This window comes from Oryctolagus cuniculus, chromosome 9 (genome assembly GCF_051225735.1).
Source record: "Oryctolagus cuniculus isolate XC-2025 breed Fujian yellow rabbit chromosome 9, ASM5122573v1, whole genome shotgun sequence".
Classification (NCBI taxonomy): domain Eukaryota; kingdom Metazoa; phylum Chordata; class Mammalia; order Lagomorpha; family Leporidae; genus Oryctolagus; species Oryctolagus cuniculus.
This window is the reverse complement of record NC_142875.1, coordinates 48,446,117-48,465,175: the sequence shown is the minus strand read 5'-3', so window position 1 is coordinate 48,465,175 and position 19,059 is coordinate 48,446,117. Positions and strand designations below refer to the sequence as shown.

The following is a 19,059-nucleotide window of genomic DNA, read 5'->3' as shown; positions in this document are numbered from 1 at the left end:
GTATTAGAGACCTCAGCTTTTATCTATAGGTTGTTCTCTCTTGAATTGAAAAGATATCCAGGTCTTTTTAGACTCCTTTTCTGCACCATTTGTTGAGAAATCTCTTTTATTACTGTCGTATGTGTCTTAATAAAAATTATCAATTTATCCTATCAGTATGTAATGATCTTTTCAGCAAGTATTGTATGTTTTTTATTGTGTGTTTTTCTCTTCTTTAATCCGAAGTATGTAATGATGCTTGATTTAATATATGTATGTAAATCTAAATATAACATATGTCAATTGAGTTAATGTATTTATCAAATCAAATATAAATTTCCCTTTATGGTATTTGAATGTTTTTAGTCGAAACTCAATTTATTGCTGAAACCTCGTGTCTTACTCTTCTAGCATTATGTCGTATTCATCCTACATGAAAATTTGTTTCATTTATAAGGAATTAGCATTTATTGAGCTTTTTTAAATGTTTTCACAATTTTGTTTCTATCTCTTATTCTTTCTGCTGAGAATATAATTTTTCTTAATTTCCTTTAAAATTTTCTTCCATAAAAAATTCATTCCTCCCATAAACAAACACCAACTAAACCAATTTCTCTAAATGTCCTTTCATTATCTCCATATTGCAATAAAAATTTTGAACAGTGATGGTGTGAGAATGAGGATTATGGCTGATCACAGATTTCTCTCAAATTTGTTTCAGAAAATCATACGTGCTGATGCAGTGAGGTGATTTTGGAGAATGAGGGAAGGAAAACAGAACACATTGAATTTGTCATGGTTTCTACTTAACACAGAAACTAAAGGTATCTTAAAAATGTAGTCCTTCAGGCCAACTAATGTGCTCTGCTGCATAATTCCTGATTGGCTTTGCTAGGCTTGTGTTTGACAATGTACAAGCGTTAGATAAGTATATGCATATATTCACATAGATATTAAGTTGGAGTTGTCAACTGATGATTTCTACAGCTCCAGGCCGGATTTGTTTCTAGAATGACATCTGTAGTCAGATTTTTCAAGTTCAGTTGCTTGCCCAGAACTGCTTGTTTATTTAATTACAAATTTATACTCATACTGCTTTATACTTAGATTTCCATATGCTGTGCCATTCTGTCACTGAGTAAAGTATGTTGAGTACAAGGTGTCATATATTTATCTCATTTCCATAATTTTTCTTACACTTTATTACTCTGGGTGCCTAAAGTATGGAATTCATGAAATTAAATTGCAATACTTTTGGGAAATTAGGCTAACAAGATTTGTAACTTTTAAAATTTATATTTACTTCAAACTTTTATAATTAGTATCCCACAGGAAATATCTTTTCATGAAAAAAGACTATGATTTTTCGGTAGTTATTAATATCTACCAATAATAGTTATTAATATTATTTATATTTCATTTCCACAGAAAAAGTGTAATGAATAACCTCGTTAATGGAGATCTAAAACATAAGTTCTAATACATGGATGTTTTAGTCAACATCCAGGGACTATAGTAAGAAAAATAAAGCAAACACTATAATGCACAAAATGAATAAATTACTAATGTCCTGAGTGTTAGCAGGCATTTATACTACATTTTGGTTAGACAGTGTTATTTACTCCTAAGTTGTGCCATGCTGTGTGCTGTGTGTATTTTAATTTTTAATATATCCCAACATTGCTCTGGATTTAAGGTTTGACTTTGAATTGAAAACAATGATATAAATATCTCCAAGAACTTTGCAAATACAACTTGAAAAATAAATTCTCTTTCAGCAGGAAAATAAATAAGGCTTCAGGAAAAAAATAGTTAAGTATGATTATTCTTTGGAGACAATAAGTAAGGTATTAGATCATGAACAAGTAAAGTATTTTAAAACAATGAATGCTAACTAGTTTGTCAACAATGATATAAGAAAAGAAACAAGAAGCATCAGCATTTACATCAAAAAAAAAATACCAAAGACACCAAGAGGCTTTTCATCAAAAATAATTAAAAATTTAAAAACCCATAAGAATATTTATGAAATTAGTTTAAAATTTTATTTAAACTGTAGTCTAACAGTCTTTGTATTTTGTAAATAATAAAATCTTTGAATTGCCACAAGTCATTTGAATCTAGCTTGCTTGTATTTCACAGGAAGGGTTCCTCACTTTTTCACCTAGCAGCACACCAGAGGCAAGGAGCTGACTTCAAATAACAAGAGATTGCTTTCACAATAAAAAATAAAATCCTGGATACCTGAGTTTGAAGCTGTAAAATGATGTGTGCATAATGTGCAAAAGAGACCTGGGGGAAAGTGTGTTACCAATAGCAATTTCTGACCTCAGTGGAGTGCTTTTTCACTTACAAAGTGACATTCACTTAATCCTCACTGTAGGGAAATGTCAAGAAGGGTGTCCTTCTCAATTGATGAAGGGGAGAGTTTAGAACAACAATTTTCAAGTGTTCTGCCCAAGGTCATGGGGAGATTAAGACCTGGAATTAAAACAAAGATTTTTAAATGAAAACTCTGTTATCTTTTCCATTGTATATAGCACTTCAAAATCCACACCCACATTTATATTCTGATAGAAATAATGCCTTTCTAATTTTATTTTAGAGATTTAGTAGTGCAAAAATTTTCTAAAAATAAAAAAATGGCTTTTTAATTCAAACTAGCTTTAGACCTCTTAGTTACGGTTTAATTTAGTTTTTAATTGGAAGTTTACATAATATTCTTTAGGAAAAAATTTTATCCTATCTTGCATACTTCAGTCAGTGTTTCTCTACTTTGATCATGGAATATGGAAATATATAATATTACAGAGCTTTTCTGACTGACGGTCTGTGGAAATTCCTTTTTTATGCCTCAGTAGTTTTTAATTTCACTATTTCAATTTCCCAAATTGTATTTAGTTTAGCTATACACCATATTGTTTACTGTTCCTGTGCCCTCTATTAGTTTTCTCAATGTTGTAACATTTGTTTCCTCAGCTCTCATTTGGCCAGCTTCGCCTTTGAAAAAGAAATGAAGTTTCTGTGAATGCTGTCTCAGAGGTATAAAAGCACTGAAAAATGTTCACAGAAATACCACATTTCTATGTAATATTTTAGAAAATAATAGAGCACTATAAATGTCAGGATAATTACATTTACTCCGAATCATAACTTTCTTATTTGTATGTATATTCCTAAATTTTACAAAACACAAAATATTGCATCATTGTTTCAAATAATATTTAGCGATTTCCTATTTAGGTTTGGTGATCAGGAAAAGAGTTTCCTTAGAAGCCTGCAGACACTTAAGCTGAAACTTAAAATGTAAGTTGACATAGTCAACAGAAGACATGATATATTTTGGGTAGAGAAGCCAGGTGGAACAAAAATAGATATAGAAATGTTACAGTGAAAATAGGCTTTACAAACCTTCAAATTTATTGAAATGCTAAAAAAAATTTGTACCTCAGTTTTCTCAACTTAAAATGTTAGTAAAGAGAGTACCTAATATGTTTACTATGAAGACTAAATATGGTACTATATATTAAATGTACAGAACAATGGTGGGAAAATAATAAATTTAAAATAATTACAGCTACTATGAAAGTTTATGGTTACCACATAATCATTACTTTAGCATAACTACATCTGCCATCTATGAAACTAAATATACACAAAATTAAAAAAATAGTCTTATTTTTATATAGTGGACGAACTAAGGACTATGTTCTCCAAGTTTAATGAGAAAATATATTGCCAAATGACAGCATGCTATTTTTATAATTATAATTTTGATTTTTAAATAAATCTCTGTTTACTGAGTTATTTGAAAGCTAGAGTGTCAGAAAGATAAGAAGAGTCAGAGAAAATTTTTCCATCTTTTTATTCATTCCCCAAAATGCTGCATCAGCCAGAGCTAAGCCATGCTGAAGTCAAGAGCCAGGAACACTGATCTCCATCCTTGAGTCACAGGGGGACAGGTACCTGAGCCATTCTGCACTGCTTTCATATCAACACGCCCAGGACATGAAGTGGCTATCAGATACAGGATCCTGACATTGCAAGTGGCATCTGAGCCTGCTGTGCCACAACACCAGCTCCAACTATACTTTTACATGTTAATATCCTCAGACATCTAAGATGACTGAATAGGGAGAAATTCCATTGACTTAAGACACAGACAGGTAACAGGAAATCAAAGGGAAGACTGGTTCTAGGAGCCTAATTGAGATAAATTTTCAGTGGAGAATGGACTGAATGTAATAGAGATTCCGAGGAGTGGTGAGCAGAGGATGCAGACACACAGCCTTGGGTGTGTGGCTCCAGGGACTCCTGCATATGCATAGCTGGTACCCCCTGGGAAGTATGGGTTTCCCAGGCAAGAAGACAGGACACTGCCTCAGCCTATGCCATTGGTGGCTTTGACTGAAGGAGCTATCCATGGTCCTCACTGGATATATGTCAAATCTAGGGAACTGGTGGGAGACTGAATGACTATTTTACTACACGAAGGGAGACGACATTGCTTCTATCCCTCACCCCACCAAGGTATCTGGCTATATTTGCTGACAAGCAACTACAGCCATATCTGTCCTGACATGGGGAAAACAGGTAGCTTGTATCAAAGATTGGATAGCTCACAGGGCAAAGATTAGATCCCCTGCACCCTCTGACATTGAGAATTATGGGTACGTGCCATGAATCAGTGAAGGATATGGGTTGTGCCTGGATTCATGCATGTGATCTGATGTGCTGGTGACAGATTGCATAAAGTGCTTTGGGGACACTTTGGGAACACAGTCTGTGTTCTGTTGGTACAAACACCTGGGTGGTTGAGGTGCACAGACACCACGAGCTCACTCTAGGCCTTGAATCAGCTGGTTCACCTTGGCACGGGGAAGGGTTGGGACTGTGAACACACCAATCAGCTCCAACATGCCTTTGCCCAACTGACTGCACACTGAAGCGCTACACCACATTAACCACAATAATTTGGGTGCATTCTGGACTCTTACCACACCTAAAAACTGTGTCCAAAACACATTAATCCCACAAAACCATAATCTGATGCTCCTCACAGTGCACCTCAACAGGAACCTGGAATCCATCCCATATGGGATGCCGGCACCGCAGGCGAAAGAGATTGGATTTCATTTTCTAGTATTTGTTGCCAATTACAACACAATGCCAGCCTTTCTATCAAACATTTAAGGAAGAAATAATCCCAATTCTTCTTAAATTATTTGAAACAATAGAATAGAACTCTTCCAAAGTCATTCCATGAGGTCAGAATTACTTCAATTTCGAAACCAAAAAGATACAGCAAGAAGGAGAATTGCACACCAATATTCCTGATGAACATGATACAAAAATTGTTAACAAATACTAGAAAATGAAATCCAGTCTCTTTCGCCTGTGGTGCCGGCATCCCATATGGGAGCCAGGTTCTAGTCCTAATTGCTCCTCTTCCAATCCAGCTCTCTGCTGTGGCCCGGGAGGGCAGTGGAGGATGGCCCAAGTGCCTGGGCTCCTGCACCCACATGGGAGACCAGGAGGAAGCACCTGGCTCCTAGCTTCAGATAGGCGCAGCACCAGCTGTAGCGGCCATTTGGGGAGTGAACCAATGGAAGGAAGACCTTTCTATCTATCTCTCTCACTCTCTCTCACTGTCTAACTCATCTGTCAAATAAAAAAAAAAGAAATCCAATGATACATCACAAAGATCATCCACCTACATCAGGGATGGTTTAGCTTATGCAAATCAAAAAATATGGCATATCACTTCAACAAAATGAAGGATTAAAATACATATGACTGTCTCAACAGATGCTGAAAAAGCATTCAATAGCATACAACATATTTCAAATTTCAAACATTAAAACTTCAAAACAAAGTTCAAATTTCAAACATTCAAATTCAAAAAATTAAAATAACTTGGTATAGAAAGAATATACTTCAACACAAAGCAATATATGACAGGCCCACTGCCAGTATCATACTGATGGAGAAAAGCTAGGAGCATTTCCACTAAGATCTGGAACTAGACAAGGATTCCCATTGTCACCATTAATTATTGAAAATATTTCTGGAAGTTTTAGTCAAAGCCATTTGCAAGAAAAAGAAATCAAAGGGATATAAACTAGAAAGAAGAACTCAAATCATTTCTATCTGCAGATTACATGATCCTTTATGTAAAAGAACCAAATGATTCTACTAAGAGAATATTGGAACTCACAAGATAGTTTGGCAAAGATTCAGGATATAAAATCAACATACAAAAATCAATAACATTTTTACGTACCAATAATGATGTGGCTGAGAAAGAACTTATAAGATATGTCCCATCCACAATAGATACTAAAGATGTGAAAGATCTTTACAGTTAAAATTACAATCATTATGGTTTAGAAGAAGCATCAAAATGCCCTGGCTACCCAAAGTAATTTACAGATTCAAGGTGATATATCACATTAACAAACTGCTGAATGAAAACCATATGATTATCTCAATAGATGCAGAAAAAGCATTTGATAAAAGACAATATCTTTTCAGGATGAAAACTCTAAGCAAATTGGGTATAGAAGGAACATTCCTCAACACAATCTAGGCAATTTATGACAAACCCACGGCCAGTATCATACCGAATGGGGGAAAGTTGGAAGCATTCCCACTGAGATCCAGTGCTCACTCTCACCATTGCTATTCAATATAGTCCTGGAAGTTTTAGCCAGAGCCATTATTCCACAAAAAGAAATCAAAGGAATACAAACTCGACAGGAAGATGTCAAACTATCCCTATTTGCAGATGAAATGATTCTATACATAGGCGATCCAAAAACCCTACTAAGAGACTATTGGTACTCATAGAAGACTTGGTAAAGTAACAGGATATAGAATCAATACACAAAAATAAACAGCCTGTGTATACACAAACAATGCCATGGCTGAGAAAGAACTCCTAAGATCAATCCTATTCACAATAGCTAAAAAAAAAAAAAATCAGATACCTTGGAATAAATTTAACTAACCAGAATCTACGAGACATCAAGAAACTCCACAACAACAACAAAAAACAACGCAATTAAGAGATGGGCTAAAGATGTAAGCAGACATTTTTCAAAAGAGGAAATCCAAATGGCCAACCTCTTTGATTTTATGATTTTCATTTCCCTTTTGTATAATGATCTTGAGAATTTTATGTGTGTCTGTTGGGTATTTGAATATAGATGCACAAGATGCACAGATTGATTTCTGTTCCATGGGTCTACATGTCTTCTTTTTCATCTCAGTACTGGGTTGCTTTAATTAGAACTGCTCTGTAATATGTTTTCAAATCTGGTATTGTGATACCTCTGGTTTTGTTATAATATTGCTCTGCTATTTCTGGTCTCTTGTGTTTCTGTATTAGTTTTAGTACTATTTTTCTTGATCTGTAAAGAATGTCCTTGGCATTTTGATTGAGATTGCATTGAATCTATAAAGTGCTTTTGGTAGTGTTGACATTTTGAGATTAAATTTTCTAATCCACATATATTGAAGATTTTTTCCATTTTTGTGTCATCTTCTACTTCTTTCTTTGATATTTTGTAATTTCATCATAGAGATCTTTGACCTCTGTGATAAAATTTATTCCAAGGTGTTTTTTTACAGCTATTGTGAATGGGATTGGCTTTAGAAGTTCTTTCTCAACCATGGCATTACCTGTGTATACAAATGCTATTCGTTGTGCTAATTTTATATACTGCCACTTTATCAAACTTGTTACAATAGTCTCTTACTGGGTTTCCCTATATATTCAGAATCCTGTCATCTGCAGATAGGCACAGTTTTACTTCCTTCTCCAATATATATCCTTTTGCTCTCCATCAATGAATCTCAAGAATCTAGAAAAACAACCACAAACCAAACCCAAAATTATCAGGAGGAAAGAAATAATTACAATTAGGGAAGAAATAAACAAAAAATTCAAAATAAAAATACAAAAATCAGTGAACTAAAATGTTATTTTGAAAAAATAAAGTTGATACACCATGACCCAATTAACCAAATAAACAAATAAAAGAGAAAACCCAAATCAATACAATCAAAGATGAAAAAGGAAATGTATAAGATACTAGAGAAATAAAAAGAAACTTCAGAAATTACTACCAAAGAGCTATACACCAACATATCAGAAAATCTAGAAGAAATGGATAGATTCCTGGACACATACAGTTTACTAAAATTGAGCCATGAAGTTAGAAAACGTAAAACAGGGGACAGTACTGTGGCCTAGCTGACATCCCATATGGGTGCCAGTTCAAGCCCTGGATGCTCCTTTTTCAACCTAGCTCCCTGCTAATGCATTTTCAAAAGCAGCAGAGATTAGCTGAAGTGCTTGGGCCCCTGCACCCACGTGGGAGATCCGGAAGAAATTCCTGGCTTCTGCCTTTAGTTCATCCCAGCTCCAGCCATTGCAGCCATCTAGGGGAGAGAACAAGAGGATGGATATTCTCTCTCACACTATCCCTCTGTCTGTTTCTCTCGCTAACTCTGCCTTTCAAATGAAACAAATGAATATTCTTAAAAAATCAGTATTAAAGACCCTCCCAACAAAGAAAAGCCCAGGACCACATGGCTTCACTAATGAATTCTACCAGACATTTAAAGAACTAATTCCAATTCTTCTCAAGCTATTCAGAGCAATTGAATCCTTCTTACCTCCTTATATGACTCCTGCATAATCTTAATTCCTAAACTAGAGAAAGATGAAACAAAGAAGACTATAGACCAATATCCTTGCTGAACACAGATGCAAAAACCCTCAATGAAATACTAGCTAATGGAATCCAAAAAAACACATCACAAATCAATAAACGTGATACATTGCATTAATAAACTGAAGAATAAAAGCCATATGATTATTTCAATAGATGCAGAGAAAGCAGTGGAAAAAATTAAGCAACATTTCATGATGAAAACCTTAAACAAATTATGTAAAGAAGGAACACTTCTTCTTTTTTTTTTTTTTTTGACAGGCAGAGTGGAGAGTGAGAGAGAGAGAGAGAGGGAGAGAGAAAGGTCTTCCTTTTCTGTTGGTTCACCTTCCAATGGCTGCCATGGCCAGCACGCTGTGGCCGGCGCATCGCGCTGATCTGAAGCCAGGAGCCAGGTGCTTCTCCTGATCTCCCATTCTGGTGCAGGGCCCAAGGACTTGGGCCATCCTCCACTGCACTCCCTGGCCACAGCAGAGAGCTGGCCTGGAAGAGGGGCAACCAGGACAGAATCTGGTGCCCCAATCGGGACTAGAACCCCGTGTGCCGGCGCTTCAGGGAGAGTATTAGCATATTGAGGCATGGCACAGGCCAGAAGGAACATTTCTTAAAACAATCAAGACAATCTATGGCATACTCACCGTCTGCATCTTATGGGGGAGAAGTTGGAGTCATGCCCACTAAGATCCAGAACCAGACAAGGATGCCCACTCTTATCATTGCTATTCAATATAGTTCTGGAAATTTTAAACAGAGCCATTCTCTGTTGCTTTCCCAGGTACATTAACAGGGAGCCATTGCACACAGTGCCGACCCCAAAAATATATAATTATCTTTATGTCTACTCGAAAGGCAAAGTGAGAGTAAAAGCAAGAACGATAGAGAGGTGGCCAGCACTATGGCATACTATGTTAAGAGCCCGCCTACAGTGCTGGCATCCCATATGGGCACCAGTTTCAGTCCAGGTTGCTCCACTTCCAATCCAGCTCCCTGCTGTTGCCCTGGGAAAGCAGTTAAAGATGGCTGTAGTGCTTGGGCCACTGCACATATGTGGGAGTCCAGAAAGAAGCTCATGGCTCCCAGCTTCAGACAGCACAGAATTGTCTATTTGCAGGCATCTGGGGAGTGAACAAGAGGATAGAAGACTTCTCTCTCTGCTTCTCCCTCTCTTTACCTGTAACTTTTTCTTAAATACATCTTACAAAAAGAGAGAGAGTGAGTGAGACAGAAAGAGATTTTTAATCCATTAATTCAGTCCCTGAAAGTCTGCAGCCAGAGCTGGACAAGGTAGTAGATAGGAGGCAGAACTCCATCTAGGTTTGCCACTTGGGTAGCAGGGACCCAAATACTCTGGTCATTATCCATCATCTCACGGGAGATATTAGTAATAAGCTGATTCAGAGCAGCGAGGACTTGAACCAAAATTCCAATATGGAATTTGGGTGTTCAAAACAGTAGGACAACCCTACTATACCACAATATCCACCCCCAAAACATTTTTTTAGAGTTATTTATTTATTTGAAGATAGAGTTACCGAGAGGCAGAGGCAGAGAGAAAGAGGTCGTCCATCTGCTGATTCATTCCCCAACTGGCCGCAACTGCTGGAGCTGAGCTGATCCAAAGCCAGGAAGCAGGATCTTCCTCCAGGTCTCCCACGCGGCTGCAGGAGTCCAAGGACTTGGGCCATTTTCCACTGCCCTCCCAGGCAACAGCAGAGATCTGGATTGGAAGTGGAGCAGCCCAGACTTGAACTGACACGCATATGGGATGCCAGCACTAAGGCGGCGGCTTTACCTGCTATGCCACAGCACCAGTCCCAACCCAAAACATTTTAATTCAGACCAATGACAAGCCATGCTAAGCTTAATTTGTAGTTATGATTGTCTTTGTGTGTATAGTTTCCCTGTCAATCATATATAGACAGATAGATATGTATATATCTATATATATCATACATATATATGTCATTTATATATATGAATGTATATTTATACACACGGAAATGCATTTCTCATTTTTCAAGTGACACTAAATCTATGTATTCAGTTGGCAGCTGGTTTATTATTTTTTTACTTTAAATGTATTTATGGTTTTTAATTATAATTTTACCACTCAACGAACCTCACAATAGAAACATTTTAGCATCTATATACTATGGCAGATGGCAAACTAATGAGGCCTATTCTACTTGCATGCTGATATCTTTGTTACATAACATTTCTATTATCTCTAGGGAGGTCAAGAAGTATGATTTATCTTCTTTGTTTCACTTGCTCCTTAAGAATCATAAGGTTGGTTATTACAGAATATACATTTTACACTTCATAATTATACTCACTAATGCTTATTTTATACATTTGACTGCCATAATGGAAAAAAAATTAAAATCAATGCCTGAAAATGATGTTAACAATTAAAATTGTTAAATGCAGTGTTGGATTAACCTTAATCATTTTCCACAACATTGATTAAGTAGGCCTTGTTTTAGGGTATATACTAATTTTTGATATGTGTGTGTGTGTGTGTGTGTGTGTGTTTGTATGAACACCAGTCATTAGTGCATTTTAAAAACACATGTATATGCAATTGTATGACAATACATCTTAGTAATAATTGGTATGTGCTTAAGTTCTTTCCTGAGGTCTATGCAAGCTTTCACATTTTAAATGCCAATGCATTAGGGCTCATTGTAGTCTGAAGATAGCCTGAAATTTATCTCTACATTCAGTGAATATTTTCAGAAGCAAGTCATCGTTAAATGAAATGAGTTTCATGTGAGGAGGGGCCTTATCTAACTTGTCCATCACTATCCTTTACAAAAGTTGGCTTAGAGTGGCTGTTCATTATATAATAAAATGAAGTAATCTCCTTAATATTCACTTTATCTTGCTATGTTTCTATTCGTTTCAAACGCTGGTCAAAGGAACAATTCTGTACAATGACAAGGTCAGGAGAAGAGTTCAAAACTAGCTTAAAAATTTTCACAGCTATTGAATGAACATGGCTTAATTCAGGAATACAGATTGCAGATATTTCTAAATAACTATTAAAATAAGTGTTATCAAATCACATATTGAATTTAGAATTAAAATATGATTATTCATGTACTGCTATTTCATGTTGGTATTGAATTTTTGCCCTGAATTATTTCTATTTATTTACTTAACAAAGAAATATTTTGCTAACTCATCTTTTTTACTTAGCATTTATTTGATGTTTGTTTACTATTTTTTCTCTCCTCTTTACTGGCTGAACATCAGGCAATAAATTATTCTAATTTCTTATCTTCCTTTCCTTTTAAATCTCCCAGCACACACAGCTCTTCAGAAACTGTTCTGTGAAGTCACTGGAGAATTATCAGTTACCATTAAGCAATGGAGCACACCAAACCTATCCTAATTCACTTCTGTGGTCGATATCTCTGACATTGCTTCCGATATTGCAGGTCTGTGTGGAGTACGCATCCATGCAACTGCTGAAAGGAACCATGGCTACCTTAACCTAATGATGCAATCACTCACTCTGTACACAGGCCTGGACAGTTGTTTGCAGCATTTTCCTTGCAAACAGATTAGTTTAGAAAAATGAGGCATAAGGAGAGGTTTGCTGGGTAAGGCTAGTCCTGGGAAAGAAGTCACCTCATTTTTCAAGGAGAGTCAGGCTTCTCTGTTGTGCTTTGCACAGATACGGAGAAATAAGGATCTGGAACCTACACCAGTCATGAAGGTAGGCAACATTAGAAAAAAGTGAGGAAAAGAGGGCACCTTTAGCAAATGAGCAGAGCAACAATAAGCTGCAAAGAGAAAACGTGCACCATGATTTGGGTGAGAGAATATGAGGGGACATATGAATGGATTTTAGTTGAAGAAATTTTAAAACATGTAGAAATAACATTTTAAACCTCAGTTTTTTATAATAACATTTGGGGCAGATGTGTGGAACAGTGGGTTAAGCTACCACAAGAGATTTGAAAATACCATATCACATTGCTTGCTCCAGTCCAAATGACAGCACAAGTATTTGGGTCCCTGCCACAATGCAAGAGACATAGGTGGACTTCCTGGCTCCTTGGTTTGATCTGACCCATCCTTGGCTTTTGTAGGCATTAGGAGTAGTGAACTAGGAGATGGAATATCTCCTTCTCTCCATCTCTCTTTACTTCAACTAACAAATAATTGAAATCACCTTTAAAATATTTAAGAATAAATTATTTCTGAAAAATGGAAAGAAAAAATCATAATTTTGACAGTATTTTCCAGATTCTGAAGTCCTTGGTCCTCTTTTTTCATTTGATAGGTAGAGATATAGACAGTGAGAGAGAGAGAGACAGAGAGAAAGGTCTTCCTTTCACTGGTTCAATGGTTCACTCCCCAAATGGCTTGCTACGGCCAGCGCTGTGCCGAAGCCAGGAGCCAGGTGCTTTTTCCTGGTCTCCCATGTGGGTGCAGGAGCCCAAGCACTTGGGCCATCCTCCACTGCCCTAGCAGAGAGCTGGATTGGAAGAGGAGCAACCAGGACTAGAACCGGCACCCATATGAGATGCCGGCACCACAGGCGTAGGATTAACCAAGTGAGCCACAGAGCCGGCCCCTTGGTCCTCTTGAAAACTAGCAAGGTATTTTTTTTTTTTTTTTAGTATCTCAAGAAGTCTAATTTTACTTTTATTAAATAGTAACAAGTATAAACATAACATTTCCTTTTTTGTAATTTTCCTTACAATTAAATCACCAGACTACATTGGTAGTAGATAGATAATTAAAAAGAAAAAAAATAGAAAAAGCAGTGATAGATGGATACATAGACAAAAACATAATGAATACATATTAGACTCACTATTAATAAATCCAGTTTGGTAGTTGGTAAGAAAAAACAGTAAAATATTTGCTTGCTAGTAATATTGAAATCACTATACATTTTTTTAAAAATCTCCAATAATAAATTTCTAATAATGCAGGAAGAATTTTCATTTTATACAAATCACTTATTAAAATTGTCAAAGCCTTTGTAAACTTAAATACGTTATCTGGGAATAAAGCAACAGTAGAAACAAGGGATTATGAAACACAAAGCCTTATATTGTCAAACATATTTTTGAATTGAGTATTTCTCATGTTCACTTCTAATTCTGAAGGATTTTTTTATCCTAAATATTATCCATATCAACAGGAAAAAAAATAAACTGACTTAAGAATCCATTTCCCACCAACTAGAAGACTCTGGTGAGCTAATGTAGTTCAAAGAAAGCTTGCATTTGAAATAAAGAACTTCACAGGGAAACCTGGCTGGTCTCCCAGAAACTGCATTGCCTTGTTTGGTTCAGCACAGTTCCAACCAGTTCCTGGTTAAATGCTAAGAAACCTGCTTTGCCAGCAATTGGCCCTACAGTGCAGACATGTCTCTGAGGGCTGTTTTCGTATTTGCTAATCTCAGAAAAAGTGAGAAGGTTTTCTTTGCTAGGACAAATATGGCTGACATAAGAACCAGAAGGATGTTCTGTCATTAAGCTCATCTTTTTCCTTTAAAAATTCTGCAGGCAAGTCTAATTGCCTCTGATATGTAAGCATATTTACATGTAAAGCATTTTTAAATGCTTTGCCTGCATTACCTATTTAACCTTCCTAGTAGTCTTTTAAGGAAGATATTCCTGGTAACCTCATTTCACAGAAGAGAAAAAAACAGCTTAAGTAATTCTGAGTAAGAGAACTGGATAACTGGAGAAGCCAGAATTTGAGTTCAAACAATCAGACTCAGGAATTGGGGCTTTTATGCAACTTGTTACACTGTCTTTCTTAAAAGGAAGTATAATTTGACAGTTTCATTCTCAAATTCCTAATCTAGTTTGATATTGAATTCACCATATTATAGATATATTTGAAACCACAGGAGTCCAAACTCTTGATCAGATCTCCTTTATGTTTAGAGAATTATTCAGTACGTACTATAAACTTTAGAGACAATACCTCTCCATTTTCTAAATGTCCATAATAGATACATTCTTTCTGGAAATTTAAATACTATAATCAACTTATAGTGATGTCAATATTAAAGGCTTAAGAGACACTTTATGGTGACATATATATCTATTCTTTGATTCATGTCTCAGTGCTTTTTTAATTTTAATTCTCAAAGAGTTTCATACATTGTGAATTATTGAAAGGAAAAAAAAACTTTGTGGAATTATCCTGGTAACTCTTAAGTCAAAATCTCTTTAAAAGTTTTTAAAAGAAGAGATGAACATGAAAAGTCTTTTTCTCTTTGTCCACATTAAGGGCATAGGAAAATGTATAGAAGAATATTTCTTCCTTGTCAGATTTCTTCTTTTCTATATTCTACAGTGATAGTTAAACCAAAATGGTAAACAACTATAGTTTCAGCCTTACTCATTATTATATCCTCTAAGGGAAATTCTGCTTGAAGTCTTTTAATTTTGCAATTAACAAAGAAAAATTTGACCTTGTCTGAAATTGTGTCTAATTGCCCAAAGTTCTAATTTAAAACACAGTCTCGAAGGATTGCACATCAGATTCTCCCTTTCTGAACTCTTCTACATAAACATACACGATCTCTTACTGCTGTTGGGACCCTGGTTTATTGTCTGCTGACAGGGATTCAAGGTGAAATGCTGGATCTCCACTGACTGTATCTTTTACACAGAGCATCTCATTGTTCTCCGCTTTCTATAAACAAGATTTTTTATCTCTGAATCAAATATAGGGGAGCGGAAGGATTTAAATAAATACATAATTTTAAGACATAAAATGTCACTTATTTTCTAAACTAATATTTCTATAACTATTTTGATATGACACTTAAGTAGATCAAATAGATTCAACATATAAATGAAAATACTGATTCAGAACATTAAACAACTGTTTAAACAATACATTCCAAACTAATTTTATAAACAATGATATTCAGATAAAAGTACAATTCAGAAGAGACACACCTACTATTCATGTGATTTATATATTTAGAAATATGAACCTGGAAGGCAACAGACCTAATGCTAGAAAGTGAAGGCTCCTAGGAATTTATTTGCTGGATCCTGAGCATTTGGTTACCAGGGTGTGAAGGCATAAAAGGAATTACCTCAAATGCTGGACTGCCTTTGAAAAATATCAGAATGATAACACAAATACCTTTGGTACATATTTAATATGAGAAAAAAATTCAGAATTTACTGTAGACTTGAACAAGCATACTTTTGGTATTCGTTTGTGCTAAATGACTGTTAGAAAATGAGATCACAAATTGAAGAAAACTTGGTGAAATGTCAAAATATAAATATGCCTCTTACTCTGGCCTGTTGTAAAAATTTAGAAAAGTCATTTCTCCACTCTGAGTCTCAGTTTTCTAATCTACTACAGGAGCAGATATTTGGGATACAGTCTATTCCTTGTTTGAACTAATTTTTTGTCAATTTTTATCAATATTCATGCAATCAGATGAGTTACATTCTCAAATACAAACCTTGATTTATAGCACTCATAATGAGGACACTTTCTCTGTTTATTTACCTACAATAACAGTTTAAATTATATTAATGTACTTCCACTCTTGGTATTAGACCAAATATTTTACATAGATTTTTCACATAACTATTAAAACATTATTAAGATACGAATTCTCATATAACTATCACATTGCCATTTACTTTTTGTAGATGAGTAAAGTATAAGTTAGAAAAATTTAGCCACCCTCCTGAATTAATTTTGCCAATGGAAAGAGTCTTCTGGACTCAGAACTCTGGTAATCTTCCCTCAGTTTGTGTTACAGACCCCTTGAAGTCTATTTATCTTTGCATGTGTGTTGTTCTGTACATGCTATTTCAATAATTTAATTTTCATATTTATGAAATAGAGCTTATCTTTTACTTTGAAGATCTTTAAGTAGAAGAACAGTGAGAAGAATTGATGAGACACATAGAAAATTAAATTGATGATAACTAAGACATCACAGATGCTATAAATATTAGAAACTAGTGGCAAAAGGAGTAGACTCAAACTGCCATCTCTGTTCTTTCCTAAAAACTACCTCTCAGTACTTTAACAATTTCATGGAACAAAATTGTTTTTCCAAGAAAATAGTGAATTCTAATATTAAAGTAAAAGGTTTGTTATCTCATAGATACTATTTTTAAATAACAGTGTATTATTTTCATTTCTTTGCTTAATTGAAGAAATAGAACCAATCCCTTCTTTACTGCCAAAATCTGTGGAACAATAATTGTGAACTTGTATGTTTGTTTAAGAGGAATGTTAGATTAAACTCCTTAACTTGATTGCAATATTCACAAATCTAGAACATATTTCTGTATTTAAGGTGCCAAAATATGTATATAAAACATATAAAGAATAAATTATTTCAAACTTCAGAAATTCTTGACAATTTCAATTGCACTGTATTTTCGTGTTTATATGAATAGCATTTGGGAGATTTTTCCAATATATCTACTCAACTTAAGAGTTTTTTTGAATGTGATTAAATACACAGTAATCTATTCATTACCCTAATTATTTGCATGGAATGCAAATTACAGTCTGAAGCTATTCAATCAATGTATTTTTGGAAAACTCATGCAGAGAATCAACATTAAACAAGTATTTGCTTTCAATTAGAAATGTGTGACTGTCTTAGAGTCAATCATTTGAAAATATAATCTGTGCTCTAATGTAAATTGCAAAGTCATCTCCCAGTTAAACTGCTTCTCATTCCTTTTTTTTTTTAATAATAACTTTAACTTTTCATCTCTAGATGGTGCTCTAAGTACCTGCATTGCAGCCAGACATGTTAATACTAAAATAAAAGGAAAAGGAGAGCAACAGTTTCAAAACAAAAAAGGGTACTAAAGCCAAATAAATTGATTTCAAAAAGTATTAAAACTTTTACTTTAGGCCAGAAAAGTTAGGTGATTAAGCTCATGACAAAAGAGTTTGAGAATTACCTTTATTAAGATTAGAGAAACAACTACTGCAAAGAGAGAGATAAATTTTTTAGCAAATTCAGAATTGATATTTCCCAAAATAATTTTTATTCCTTTTTGACATCTGCATGATGCCATATTACCAAAAATTTGATGCCAAATTTACCAAAATGAGTTATTTATTTATGAGTCAACTTCAAATCCTTCAAAATATCTTAGAAATAAAACTGGAGCTATAAATGAATAGATGTAAAACAGCTAGTCTGGGTTTTTTGTTTGTTTGTTTTTTCAATTGTTAATCATTGATAAACCAAGTTCTGTAAATCAAATCCTGCCTGCTGCCTCTTTTTTTTTTTTTTCGCACATAAGGTAAGAATGCTTTTTTATGTGGTTGATTTTGGTTTTAAATAAGCAATTTTAGTTATCTTGAGGCACATAAAAATTACAGGAAATATAGATTTCACTGTCTATAAATAGAGTTTTCTTGGGACAAGCTCATTTAAACATTGTCTGTAGCTTGACAATTAAGGACCACATATCCACCAGAGCATATATTATCTTGCCTTAATGAAAAGCATTTATCGACTGGTGGATTAAATAAAAGTTCTGACTGTTGAGCGATCTAGTTCATTGTTCACTTTTTTTTTTATTAGGAATGTTTTCAAAATAAATACCACAAGCTCAAAATTAGCAACCACAGTTAAAATAACACAATCATACCACTAGGAGATGTTTAGTAACTTTACAATTTAGTTCTTTAGAAAATTTTTCAATAAAGGAGATTCTGTATCTTATATCTACCCAGCAACAAAACAACATATGCAAAGATTAAAAACTCAGCCAAAGTCATTATTTGGCATCATGTTGGCTGGACAATCACAACGCAAGCTCAATAGAATTTTAATGAATTTAAATGGTTATATGAATCTGTTATCTCCTCAACATAACACTTGCATAATAATGAGAATTTTGATCCCCCTATGTTTGTTAGTTTTCATGAATTGTTCCAATGTAGGATGGGACAATTCCAATAATTCCTTGGAGGGGAATTAAAGAGAGACATATTTCTGCTGATGCACACTTGATAGCCTTATCACTCCTCTCTTAAAATCATTTTGAACTTACTATTTATTATTGTGTTACTAATACTCTGGGTTGTAAGTGGGAGAAAAACAAATACAAACTAGCTTACGTGGGGAAAAAGAGTTTGTTGGAAGGAAAAAATGTAATGGAAGAGGAGAAAAGAGCAAATTAATTAACTTTTTCCCCACAATGTCATTGTGGCGATTTTTTTGTGCTTTTATGCTAATAAAATTTAAGAATAATTCAAATCTTTGAAAAATTAATAAGAAAAATAAGAAAAAGTAATCTTGAAAAGAAATATCTTCCATGTGCAACCTGTCCTTTTTTTAAACAAGGTC

General features: G+C 34.7%; 1 long non-coding RNA gene across 1 annotated transcript in view; it reads left to right on the top strand.

The window, feature by feature from the left end:
- Positions 1 to 19,059, top strand: part of LOC149124558 (uncharacterized) — a 60,563-nt gene that overhangs the window by 24,140 nt on the left and 17,364 nt on the right. The window contains exon 4 of the long non-coding RNA XR_016212850.1: positions 701 to 803. This is a non-coding gene — a long non-coding RNA (uncharacterized LOC149124558). The remainder of the gene's footprint in view (positions 1 to 700; positions 804 to 19,059) is intronic.